Below are 14246 nucleotides of genomic sequence, written 5' to 3' on the forward strand. Positions count from 1 at the left end.
GGGAGAGAGGCTGTCGAGGATGAAAGAAAATTGTCCAGTGAGCAGTGAGTGGGACACTATCCTAACAGGAAGGACACTACAGACCTGAGCCCAAACCTGAAGGAGGACCCCAGGCCTCATGTATAAAATGGAGATGATTTTATCTGTTGTCTAATGATATGATTTCTGAGTATTATTGAAATAGAGAGATGTGTGTCTAAGTCAGATGAATGGACAGATAATTTACAGTCTTAATCTGCCCACCTGCTGCAGAGTACAACTAAGCCTACAACATTGTTGAATTATTTGCGAAGTCCAGAAACTGCTGGTCTGATAAACCCTCGGTGAAAAAATGTACTGATATCAGTAATGAAAGCAGCTCACACATCTGCACAAAAGTTCAGATTTCCAAGTAAGTAACACTTCAAAAAGCTGTGGCTATGTTTATTTTTTGGTAAATGGAAACTTGAAACCCTGACGTACCTTATGCCAGTGGTCTCCTCCAAACCCTGGTTGCCACAGTTCTGACATCAGAACAGTGCATTGTGACACGGAGGACACCTGCTCCATCGTCTGGGCATTGAATTGACTTGCTGCTGTTCCTTTAGAACAGGAAACATTGATTAGAGCTTAGTTTGTCTCAAGAGCAGAATCATCAACTTTTCTTTTGTGCTTTTCACTCCTTATGACACCATAAATTAGCTATTTATACCTGGATTTTGCAATGATCTGTCTGACAGCACTTCATCAGTAGGGAGTCCCATAACTCTAAGGGCTCTTACTGACTTACACGTCTGAGATTTATAGTGCTATATACAGTACTTACAGTGGTTTCCCAGATAAGCTACAAAATTTGGTCAGATGAAGTTGACCCTAGTAATACTTAAAATTAGCTTTCTAAGGTAAAAGCTTTCCCTAAAATCACTAATCACTATGTTTTACCAAATAATGGCTCCTTTTCAGTATTCTAAAATTATCTTTAAGTTTTTTTTGGGGAAAAAAAAAAACCAACAAAAAAAGGCTTGGGAAGATGTGGGAAGACCTTATTTGAATAATGTCTCTTCAGAACAAATAAACCAACATGTTTTCAGTAAAGCCAAAGCTTTGATACTCCCTTACACGAATGGGTAGACAAGCTTGTTAAAGGTAGACAAGCTATTCTGTAACTACAGCTTTATCTTCTTTCAGAGAACTTTTACTATAAAGATGGAAGACTTTCATTGCTTTTGTGATCAGTGAAGTGTTTCCTTATCAACCAGGGATATCAGAGACTTTCAGCCCTGTCCTTTGCAAAGTTAGCACAAAACACTGTTGCTTCATATACTTTCCATAAAGCCTTGCTATCGCTTCCAGTGTAACAGTGATGAGTTAAATGCAGGTGTTAACATTGTTCACTATTTTTAGATTTTATTTTTTTTTTTAGTTGCTGGAACCAGGAATGTAAATTTATGGCTGTTCTTTTGTTGTTGTTCTTTCCCCTCAAAATTTAGGATGAGGAATATTGTTTCAGCTGCAGATTTACCAGTGAAAGCTGATGCATGTTGATGGTATGCAAAGAGGCTGATTTTGTTTGGGCATTCAGAAACTGGTATCTAATTAAATTTTGAAATGAAATGTTAAAACCAGTGGGTGACAGACTGTCTGTAGGCGTGTCCCCTGAGGTGCTCCCTATTTTATTTGTTAATGATCTTTCTTCATTGCCCACACTAAACCAAGCTCTACCCACTACTGCTACACCATCACTATTCAGCATTTAATTTGCTCACAATCTTTTAAACAAAAAAAACCCACTCACTATACTTCATTATTGGCTCATTTAAGCCCTCAATGGTTATATCTCTGCTTCTGCATATAGAGACTTACATCTTCCCATTTCAACTAGTAAGTATTGTTTTACATTCACAGGAATCTAGTGCTGACAAAAGTGAGCTGATCTGGGACAAATTAACCTAATTCAAACTGTGATGCCAAGAATTTTCAGGTGGTCAAAGACTGACCAAATCTGATGTTAATCACTGTATATAGAAGAACACAGATCCATAATACGAGTTAAGGGCAGACGTGCAGCATCAACACTGAATTTGAAACTTTGACTTCATGTATTTTTTCACTGTTTTCTTTCCTTTTTCCCCATCCACCCCTCTTATCTATTAAAACAATGTCAGGAGGTGGTTTTTTTTGTTTGTTTGTTTGAGGATTTTTTTTTAATCTCTTATATAAAGAAAGGGACTGTAAGAAATGTAATAACAAGTACACGCAGTAGTTTTTTCAGCCTGTGCCACTGGATGGCTCAATGTGTCACGAAAGAAATCTTAGCAGTACAAGTTAAATTCAGTTTGTGAGGAAACTATTCCTCAAGGAGGATCTGAACATGTTTTGCTAAAGGTATGAAGATCAGAGTGGTCATGATGGTCATGTTATTGAGAACTGTGAAATCTTCTCTGAATACAATTCCATAACACCGCTTTCAAAGCCTTTTGTAAAAGGCAGAAATAAATTCTGTGGAGAGCTGAAATGGCTTTGGGCATCCGCGTTTGCTTCTTGATGTTAAAGAATCAAGAACAGTAGGGAAACACTAATCTGGTCATTGACAACTCAAAATTTCCTTCTCATGGACTTGTTAAGAAACAGTCACATTGTGCTATTCCTTACCATTGGCTTAAAGAGATCAGAACCAAGGTAGGTATACACTGGAGCAAACGTTTCTGCATGATATTAAACCAAAAAGTATGCATATGCTTCGGAATAGTGCCCTGTTTAGATAAGATCTAAGTGTTTGCTGCTATTCAGTCTGCAATGATGATTGCAAAACTGACAGGGCTGTGGTCTGTACCCTGTTTTTGTGTAGGAATTATATTGAGACAACCAAACTATTCGCAGTTGCTTATATAAGTTGGCAACCACTGGCTTCTAAACAGTCTTGGTATAGGTCAAGAGCTCAAATCCAACCTGATCAGAAAAGAAAACTACCCATGCATCAGGTCCCTGAGCTGTCCAGTCCTATGTGTTTTGGATAGTAATGATGACATTAAAAAGAAACCAAGCTTTCCTTTTCCTGTCCTCCCCCAAGGACCTTGAAAAACATGATGCAGCTTGTTGATAATGCAACCGTTTATTTAAGATGTAGTTACATGTACCAGCCTGAAATGTCTACTGCTTGTTGAATGATGACATACCAAATTGCGTGCCTGATAAATGCGCTTTTGGAGTTGCTGTGTTTTGCGTTGATTACTGTGTTGGATTCTGAGTCATAAAACAGATACAATAGACTATATTCTGCCACAGAGGTGGCATAGTTCAGCATGACTGAGTCACTGCTCTAAAGAGATGGGGCAGGGTATTTGCGCAGGGTATTTATGCAGGGTATTGCAAATCAAGCCTGGAGTGTGCTGGCAGAACTGCCAGGTAGCAGGCAAAGAGCTGCTCTTCAGTACATACCTAATTTTATCTGTGCAATTCACTTTTTGTCAGATACACATCTTCATCATACAACCTTCTAATCTACGTTTTGGGTGCAAGTGCCCCAGGATCATTTTGCGAGGTGAAAAGGGAACAAGTAAAATTCTGAACCATTACAAATGCTCAACTTGGTATGTGCCAAATGTAGCATGTGGGGACATGCTAAACAAACTTGGTTGGGAACTTGAAGTTGCCAAGCATCTTCTACCTGCTGTCTTGTCTGCTTCAGTTTTCCTCTCTCTTCAGCTGGAAAATGCTTACTTCCTAGAGTAGAGGAGAGCAGTGCAACATATAGGTCTTTTTTTTCCCTCCTCCTCCTGCCCTTGCTTATCCTTTTATTTTCTAATCAGTGTGCTGATTTGAAAAGGCTTTCCAGCTGGCCAGTCTTCTCTCCAGTAAGTCCATCTCCGTCCTCCTTGCTCTGTCCTGCCTGGACTCTCTGGCCTCTTTCTGCTTTACCTGTTTTCCAACAACTTTTGTGCCCAGAAACACCAGGTGCAATTCTTTTCTCCCTGCCATCAGACCAAACTCCTCAGCTGCCCACTCCTGCCTGTTGCCATCTCTGTCACTCATCTGTTAAATCCCCAGGCTTCCTTGATTACTAGGCAAATGTCCCTTCTGGTTCTTTCTTGGAACATCTTCTATGCGTTTTGTGAATGCATCTGTCTATATATTTTTCTGTGAAGGTTTTGATTTTTTTGGTGTTATTTCCTCTGTTGGTATACAGTAAGAAGCAAGGCAATTTTAGTGTTCGCTTATTGCGTTTATTACTATCTTGGAAGTTTTTGCAGCTTATTATTGATATGAGGTACAAATTCACAATGAATCAAAGGTGAATAAAACACTATTAGACCATGCCTTCAATGATTGATATTCACTCCTTGCTCACATTGTCTTGGTAAAAATGACCACATAAGAACAGACACATTGATTTTTATTATGCTATGATGTTAATTTGAAAAAATATCATCTCAAGTTGGTATTTTGCAAGGAACTTTTCAGATGCTTTATAATAACCTACATCCCTTATTTTATGCTTGGCTTTCCACTGGGAGAAAAACAAACCAACAACCTTGAGGCTGTGAGTTAAATATGTCATTCTACTAAGAAAATTATCCATGCATCCTTGCTTTCTTTTATGCTTTCAATCTTTTGAGATTTTGGTAACTAAAGATTATTTTACCTAATAAATTAGGATCTTGATAACTAATAAAACTTCGAATATTTCTACCCGAGTATAGCCTACTTGTAAGGTGAATTAATTGTCCACAACTTATGGCTTGTTTGAAAGACCAGATACAAATGTTGTTCAGGATATCCCTGGACAGGTACACACCTACATGTGCATACTTCTTCCATCCACTTTACTCATTAGAGGATGATACAGCAGATTTAATATTTCCAACAGATGCTCTGGCATTCTGGTGGTGTGACCAACAACATTTGCAGGACAAGGTTATGTATCTTATTTGACCAATTACATAAAGAAATTACCAACTCCCATGCACCTGAATTCCCTTTTCCTTCTTTTTATAATAGAAAAAATTTCTTGCACCTCATTCTGAACGTTCCCACATGTAACCTTCCCTCTTTCATCTGACACATAAAGTGGTCACTAAACAATTGCATTGTGAACTTAATCCAAACTACAGGACAAAGATATCAGTACTGAAGTGGTGAAAAGCATTACCTTTCACTGGTTATATAGAACATATTTTCATATTAGAGGTTTTCTATTATTATTCTTTCCAGGAACAGGTGTGTTTGTTTTCTGGGGCCTGGGTTGCGTGCTGGTCCTCTGTGCTGAGTGTCATGCCATGGAATCTTAAAGGCAATGTAGCATCTATGTTGAATAGGCACACAGTGATAGCTGACTACAGGGAGGGAGCTTTTCATCCTAGAAGAAATACTTGACAACAGTCTGTGTGAGCAGAAGAGAGAAATGACGTGTACACTCTGCGCTAGTTCAGGTCTCTCTGCATGCAGGGTTGAGCAAACAGGACTAATGACTTCATGCCTGAGCCAGGCAGACCCATCCCTCTTAGAAGCCTGTCTCATGCACAAACAATGTAAATCCAAGTAAACAGCAAATGATTAGGCAACATTTTCAACTTTAAAGAAATAACTTAATGAAAAGGGTAAACACCTGATCAGGGAATCTAATCCTTTTAAAAGCAGGTGTAACCTCTTGAGTTTTCTGAACTAGAAACACAGCCAAAGCAGGCTTTATTTTGGGGCTGTGCAGATAAATTATATATTAAAAACACGTTATTACTTTAATGACAGTTTTCAAAAGACTTTGAAAACAAAGGAAAAGCAAACTTTACATTGGTCAAGGAGCCAGGACACAATTCTAAGAAATATTCAAGAATAAGTTATAAAAAATTCATGAAACTAGAAGATTTACTCTTTTACCCATTTGGCACAGCACAGTTACTTTCATCAGGAGAGATGGAATTCTTTACGCTTATAACCCTTCTAGTAGTCAATATAGTATTGACTGTATTGCAGCCAATGTAGCCAGTGTGGTGATGAGATACTGTAGTTTTCACAAGCTTTTATTAGGTTTGCTGTGAAATGCCATATTCTCATATTAGTCATCCTCTCTGCTTCATATCTTAGAAGATGCATTTCAAACTGTTTTTAAAGTACATTATTATTCAGCTGTTCACCAAAACAGACCAATATACATTATAATATGTTTACGAGCTGGCAGTCTTACAATCAAGAATTTAAAACTTACATTCCATCTGAGATAGCTACAAAATTGTTTCAAATGGCTGTGCTTACTTTTTGGAGCAAGTAGTTCTAAATGAAAAGGTTGATCGCTGCAATTTCATTATTAGCAAGTAAAAGAACACCGATAGAAATATTGCAGTCAGTATTCTATGATATTCCATGGAGAATGAAAAATGTTTAGTGGACAGTTTAGAATATTGTTAGTATAGGGTGCCATAAAAACTGCTGAACTTGCTTTTTTATTTATACTATTGAGGTAGGTTTAATGCCACTTAAATATCTTCAAAGCCATGTCTTTACTGAAAAAATCAGCTCTTTCAGCAACAGATTGTAAACACTTTCCTTCTAGCATTTTTCAATTGAATACAAGCTATAGGCAGCTGGGGAGGACAGAGCTTGTCATCTCCTATCGAAGAGCAGCCAGTCTGCAGGCAATGCAGAACTTCTCTACTCTGCCATGAGATATGCAAGGTCATCTTTTGTATGTGCGAACGGAGCCAGGTTCAAGTGTGTGAAGGGAAAGAAGGAGGTGGAGGGTTGGATGAAAAGAAAGAAATTTAACCTATTCCCCAAGAACAAATCATAAAACAAGAGCCCATCAGATTCTATACATCTTCTTTCAGTGCCCTCGTAAGTTCACTGTGGCAGGGGACAAAGCTGATTAATCATGTTTTCTTAGTTGCTACTACTACATTAATTAATTCAGTGCTTTCAACAGATGTCTGCATGAAAATACAGCAACTCAATTAGAAAAAACAGATCTTATCATCAGAGGTCTTAAGAGCTGAGATACTACCCAAGTAAAACAGTAGTTCTCTGAATAACAGGGCCAGTGCCAGCGATATGGGAAATAAGCAAATGAGGCCCTGAGGACAGAATGAAGATGGAGAGAAGGAGCACATTACATTAGTGTGTCTTCTTAAGTCGAGGGTGGAAAAAGTGCTAGGATTGTGTGCTTCTGCAAGTTCTTAAAAGCCTTGCACATCTCTTTAGTGAAAAATGTTTTTGCAGTTCTCTTCACCTGCCATCAGGAAGGAAGAAATTAATTACTAATTTGCTATCAAACAAAAAATTGTTTTAAGTTACCCAAAAACATTTAGATCAAGATATTCTAGTGGAATACATGTCTACAAATATCCAAACAAGGCTTTTAAAGCAAAGATCACTGGTCACATAAAGATGCCTGCATTAATGATATTGCACGCTAAAGACCCAGCACTGTCAGAGGCATTGCAAACATCCCCCATCTTCACCTACCTCCTCATAGCAAGGAGGACACTTTCCTACCTCCTATCCATTCATCCTGAGCCCATGCTGCTGCCAGCACATGTGATAACTTTTGCCAATTGTGACAGTTTTTTTTGTGAAGGGGGGCATCTGTCTACTTAAAATCAGACTGAGGTTTGCAAACTCATTCACAGAGGCCATGAAATAGTCATCAGATGGTAAAAATTATCTTCTTGATTAAAAGAAAAATTACTCGTATGTTTTGAAGTATTAACATAAAAATTACCATACACCAAAAAGCAGGAACACGGACTTTCTGACAAAGATATCAATATGTACTAAGGATGTTTTGTCTTGAGCTGTTTGCAAACATTAATCAAATAGCTCACTAATTTTGTAGCTTTCCATAGATGGGAGAGGCTCAGAGGAGTTTCAGTAGGAGCCCAACTCTCGGCATCCTATTTCTACACTGATGGTTTCGCTAAATCTTTTGCTGTAAGCCTAAAAGCAAAAGAAGTCCTCCATACAGTTTGTTCCAATTAAGCAAATTAAAGCTATAGATTTTTAAACAACAGAAAAAAAAAAAAGACATGGACAATGTTTAAACATTTAAAGCATGACAAGAACAAGTATATTATTCAGTGAATGGGCAGGCAGTTAATATATTAACTCCTGACATACTACCCGATGCAACACATTTGCAGGGTAAGTGCATTAGCAGTTCAATGTTTCTTTAATTTTTGCACAGAAGCATCAATTTTTTTTTTTGTCAGATCACATTTTGTAACACAGTATCAATCTTGCCATACCCATGTTCTAGATGGGCTGTGTGTAATTATGTCAAAAAATGAAATATTTCAAAATTTGATTGACAGCTTGATTACAATAATGCATGTGATTAAATTCAGGGTGTGCTGGTGTAACGAAGGAGGGAATGTCAGCGGTAATTAGCTGTATTTTTGTTAAATTTTGTTGAGCATTTCTTGCTCTTCAGTTGGAGTATATTGAAACCAATGAGACACCTAGTGGTAGCATTTTTTTAGAGCTTAATGCCATTTGGGACTTGAAGAAAACCAGTTCTTATGCAAATCATATATTTTGTTACATGTCATGTAAATTTTATGTAAATTAGCACGCTCATGAACACCAAGACTATACCATACAGCAGCATGATGGGAAGGATTTCGGGCTATGTTGCAGTACAGAAGAGCAGCAGTAAGTATTTCTTCTTCTCCAGACAGCTAGCTCTGGATAATAAAGCTTGCCGTAAGACAGAAAAGTGTGGCTTACAATGAAATGCAGTGGTTTATTTTTAATTTTCATTGCATGATGCTTCCTTCCAAGGAAACAGCCAATGAATTCTGCCCCTTCTACTTCCTCAGAGAAAGTTTGTATGACACAATTAATCCACCACTTATTTGTATGAATATGGATTAGCTTTCGATATGAAAAAGGCTACAATTTGCACTGATTTTCATTAATTGTGGCTTTTTTTTTTTTTTCTGTGAAAAATAAGCTCCCTGGACAAAACCAGCTATGCTTAATCTTACAAAAGATCTTAGGTATTTTAGGGTGTTGTTGGAAATAAAAATGTTACCTAAATGATAAACTTTCAGTGCTTACTCTCTCTGTGATTCTGCTCTTCCTCCAACTATTAGTCAAACTTCTGGATAAAAGCAGAGATAGGAAACTGTTATTTCCTAGATTCAAATAATTCAAGTTGCTAAGCAGAGATGGGAAACTGCTATTTCCTAGACTCAAACAATTCAAGGTGCTTTGCCACACAGTATAACAGACTCAAAACTGTGTTCCCTCACTGGTCTGCTCATCTTTCCAGAAGTTCTACTACTCTCTCAAATACCCCCTTTACAACTGGCACATCCAGTCCAGGCCAATACTCTTCTCTCGACCCAGATTTTATTCCCTTTTAAAATCTTGTAACCGACGACTTGTCAGAAACCAGGTTACCTATATTCATTCTATTTTGGGGAGTGAGGGGACAAGGTAGAGCAACTAACAGAAAGCTCTGGAATTTATTTGCTATTTGCTGACTGTAATATCTTTCAACAAATGTTATGTTTTCTCCTGTATCTGGGTAACATTCAGTAAACTGCTGCCTAGTAAAATGGAGATGGTAAAAATACATAAATAAAATCCAATGTACTATAATAATGTGAAATACAAATACATAAAGCTGGAAGTCATTAATTTTCTGTGAAAGGAAATCCCAAAGAGATTCCTAGCAAAAGTAACAAATAGATGGTAGTTCTTTATTTTTCACACCACACAAATATATTTTCAAAAAAGCAAGGGGAAAAGATGCTATTTTTGCTACTTTCAAGCAACAGAGTTAAGATGGCATTGTTTAAAAGTCCACTGTGAAAAACTGTAACAGCCTGGTGACCTTGGAAGTCATAGTGAAATCTTTAAGCAGCAAGAAATATAGAACTGTAGATAGGGAGCAACAATACAAGCTTTTCTAGGCCAGTTTACATCAAAAGAGGGTTTACAAATACATAAACTCATTCTTCATTGCATTTTGCTAGACCCTAATCACCATAAGAAATCACTATTTGATCACTAATTCTATTGCTAAGGGTGAGCTCACCTCATTCAAGGTATCCATATCCTCTGAGCAACAAATGACAGTAAATAATAAGTTTATAGAATTCTGGTTTCTTACTTAAACAGTGTGCACTGAGATAGCCACTACTATTTGGCAGAGAAGTGTTTGGAGGTATGCTAATGACCACAAGAGAATTTCAAACCTCCATAATGTGCTTTAATCACCAGCTGGAGATCAAAAGCCACCATGTGATTTTATACAGCATGGGCAGCTTCCAGAACTGCTGTATGTGGAAAGAGATCAATGGTAAAATTGGTAGATACAGCAAAGCTTTGCAATAAAAGCGTTTTATGTATCTTGTTCAAAGTATTTAAGTGCCTTTTAGATCACTGATTGAACCATAGACATTATAAAGTGGAACCTTTTAATACCAAAATAAATTTGCAGAGTAAAATAACATTATAGGAAAAAGCATTGCACTGCAACAGGACAGATAATAATTCTTTCACACGTAATGGGATACATGAAATGTTTGATGATAAGCAGAACTTCTCTGTATCGTTATAGTCAGATTCCATGTACTGTTGTTAGTGTGCATGTGAATGTATCTACAGCAAAAGATATACAGGCCTCCCAGATAAAACGTGTGCATACCTATAAATACAGCTTCTAACTAAGATGGGGGAAGACACTTCATGTTCAAAACAGTCTAGTCATTTAGTTTTAAGCAGAAAAAACTGCCCAGGCATATCAGTTTGGACCTTCACCAAAGAAAACATACAAACCCTTTAGAAACTCATGAAAATCCTTTAACTAGAATTAATTTAATGCACTTCAAAGAAACTCTAGTCTTAGAAGCTTCAAGTTATTTAAAATGATCCCCTTTAGCAGCTTCAAATCACGTCTGTCAGCATCGCAAAACTTCCAGAAAAAGAAGTGAAACTCTCAATAGATCTGACACTAGCTTTTCTTCCACAGCATTTTCATTAGTTTTTCTAATATTCCATCCCCTTTCCATTGAATTATTCGGTACACTGTGGAGTTTGGACCTCTTCTTGCTCATATTCCATTCCTTCATTTAACTACTTAAGTGCTTAACTTGGGGAATGAATACAGAGGATATTCTTAAAGAGCTGCAAGATTTAGAAAGACATGTTTTGGCATCTTAATTTTGAATTTAATGTGTTTTGAATAGTGCAATTAATAATGCTTTAAAAAATTCATAATATAGAATTGGGAGTCAAGAAAACCAGGTCTTATTTTGACATTTAGTACAAATTTCCTTTGTCATTTCAAGCTAAACAAGTTTCACTCAGCATCTCTGTGCCTGATTCTTCATCTGTAATAAAGGGAAAATATTTAATTGCTGAATAGTGCTGATTCTTTATTAAGTTCTTTAAGAACTTGATCTTATCATGAAACAATATTGTACCTTCCTTTGGTGAGGAAAACTTGTGTAGTATTTTTAGAGAGATACGTAATAACTGTACCGAGCAAGAAAACTGTCTCATCAAATAGGCAGAACATTCAAAATAATAGTTGATTCTCTCTGGTTTCTTATTCACTGCATGCTAATGGAATTAATAAACAAAAATTTAAATTCATACCTAGAACACGCAAAAATTAGTCTATCTTGTAAAGATACCTGGAAAGATTTTAAACACATGGCAATAACAACTTTGTTCCTAGCTACTTAACAGCAATCAGCTGGGATTTTATACTGGTCTTCTAAAATACACACAAGCTGTGAGGTTACTGGGCAGATCATTTTAAATACTCTTAGACTGTATATTAAAGGATGAACAAAGACAACTCCAGAGTGCCATATTGCTATTCTTAGAGAACAGTGATTATCCTTTTAAAGTTTAATAAAAGTACATTAGAGGGAAATCCCACAACCTTCATTTAATTTATACACATCTTTCCACTGAGGAAAATAGTGTGAAATGTGACTGAGATGGAAAAAAAAAAAGTTTGCAGTAACCACATTTTCTCCCTAGTGTCAGTATACTTACACTGCAGGATAATCCATAGATATGATGCTAAGCATAATTCTTAGTACACGACAGCAAGTACACTGCGGTTAGATGCAAATGCAAGGCTACTGAGTCAAGAACTGCTTCTTGGAACATGATCATACCACTGTTCTTTCGCAAACTATTTGTGAATTGCAACCACCAGGTTTGTAACAAGCTTTTTTTTTTGTTTAGCACTTCAAGAAGACAGGAATTTGAAGCAAACGCCATGAAGATTTTTAGGAAAAGTAAACTCTAATCTCTACTCCCATATGTGGTCCTCAAACCCCAGTTAGGACAGCTAAGTGTAACACATATGTACACTTTTATCAAGCATCTGTGGTGGCCCAGTCTCCCCACTAATTTTGTAATTGTTGATTTTCTTTTTTTTTTTTTAATTTTTGCTTTTTAAAGCATTGTGTGGAGTACGTCAAAGGAAAAACATTGTGAAATGTGCAAGGACTTTCCTTATTTTCCATAGTAGAAAAACTAAATAGACTGCAGGAATGGAATACATGCTGGAGTTCTGAGCTATTTAATTCTATAATTTTTTGGAAAAGTAGAAATGTGAAGAACATTATGTAAAATTACCACTGTGTCATTTAGTAACTTTTGAAATCCAAACTTCTATATTTCTAGACTGAACTTGCTTACTTGCACCTGTAAGTGGAAAAGTATGTGTCCGTCTTTTGCTCAAATACTCCCTTCTGATATCTTACAGAATCATAGAATCCTTAGGGTTGGAAAGGACCTTAAGATCATCTAGTTCCAACCCCCCTGCCATGGGCAGGGACACCTTACGCTAAACCATATCAACCAAGGCCTCGTCCAACCTGGCCTTGAACACTGCCAGGGATGGAGCATTCACAACCTCCCTGGGTAACCTATTCCAGTGCCTCACCACCCTAACAGGAAAAAATTTCCTTCTTCTATCCAATCTAAACTTCCCCTGTTTAAGTTTTAACCTGTTACCCCTTGTCCTGTCACTACAGTCCCTAAGGAAGAGTCCCTCTCCAGCATCTCTATAGGCCCCCTTCAGATACTAAAAGGCTGCTATGAGGTCTCCACACAGCCTTCTCTTCTCCAGGCTGAAGAGCCCCAACTTTATCAGCCTATCTTCATATGGGAGGTGCTCCAGTCCCCTGATCATCCTCGTGGCCCTTCTCTGGACTTGTTCCAACAGTTCCATGTCCTTTTTATGTTGAGGACACCAGAACTGCACACAATACTCCAGGTGAGGTCTCACGAGAGCAGAGTACAGAGGCAGGATCACCTCCTTCGACCTGCTGGTCACACTCCTTTTGATGCCGTCCAGGACACAGTTGGCTTTCTGGGCTGCAAGCACACACTGCTGGCTCGTGTTCATTTTCTCATCAACCAACACCCCCAAGTCCTTCTCTGCAGGGCTGCTTTGAATGTCTTCTCTGCCCAACCTGTAGCTGTGCCTGGGATTGCTCTGACTCAGGTGTAGGACCTTAAACTTGGCATGGTTAAACTTCATGAGGTTGGCATCAGCCCACCTCACAAGCGTGTCAAGGTCCCTCTGGATGGCATTCCTTCCCCCCAGCGTATCAACCGAACCACACAGCTTGGTGTCATCGGCAAACTTGCTGAGGGCGCACTCAATCCCACGGTCCATGTCAGAGACAAAGATGTTAAACAAGACCGGTCCCAACACCGATCCCTGAGGGACATCACTCGTTACTGGTCTTCAGCCAGACATTGAGCCATTGACCACAACTCTTTGTGTGCGTCCATCCAGTCAGTTCTTTATCCACCGAGTGGTCCATCCATCAAACTGATGTCTCTCCAATTTAGAGACAAGGATGTCATGTGGGACAGTGCTGAAGGCTTTGCACAAGTCCAGGTAGATGACATCAATTGCTCTACCCCTGTCCATCAGTTCTGTAGCCCCATCATAGAAAGCCACCAAATTGGTCAGGCTGTCACCAAGCACCTTGTTGATTTTCATGTGCCTTAGCATGACACCCAGGAGAATCTGCTCCAAGATTTTGTCAGGCACAGAGGTGAGACTGACTGGTCTGTAATTCCTCGGGTCATTCATTTTCCCCTTCTTGAAAATGGGGGTTATATTTCCCTTTTTCCAGTCACTGGGAACTTCACCTGACTGCTATGATTTCTCAAATATGATGGCCAGCGGCTTCGCAACTTCATTTGCCAGCTCCTTCAGGACCCACGGATGGATTTCATCAGGACCCATGGACTTGTGCACGTTCAGATTTTTAAGATGGTCTCGAACC

General features: G+C 38.2%; 1 long non-coding RNA gene across 1 annotated transcript; it reads right to left on the reverse strand.

Annotated features, from left to right (window-relative positions):
• Positions 1–6125: 6125 nt before the first annotated feature.
• Positions 6126–9072, reverse strand: LOC134168449 (uncharacterized). Its single transcript, XR_009966550.1, has 2 exons — positions 9002–9072; positions 6126–7198 (listed from the first exon to the last, which is right to left on the reverse strand). It is a non-coding gene; the product is annotated as an uncharacterized LOC134168449 (long non-coding RNA).
• Between the last annotated feature and the right edge of the window lie 5174 nt (positions 9073–14246).

The sequence above is a fragment of the Pezoporus occidentalis genome, unplaced genomic scaffold (genome assembly GCF_034315485.1).
Source record: "Pezoporus occidentalis ecotype Australia unplaced genomic scaffold, CSIRO_AGI_Poc_V1 ctg31, whole genome shotgun sequence".
Lineage (NCBI taxonomy): Eukaryota > Metazoa > Chordata > Aves > Psittaciformes > Psittacidae > Pezoporus > Pezoporus occidentalis.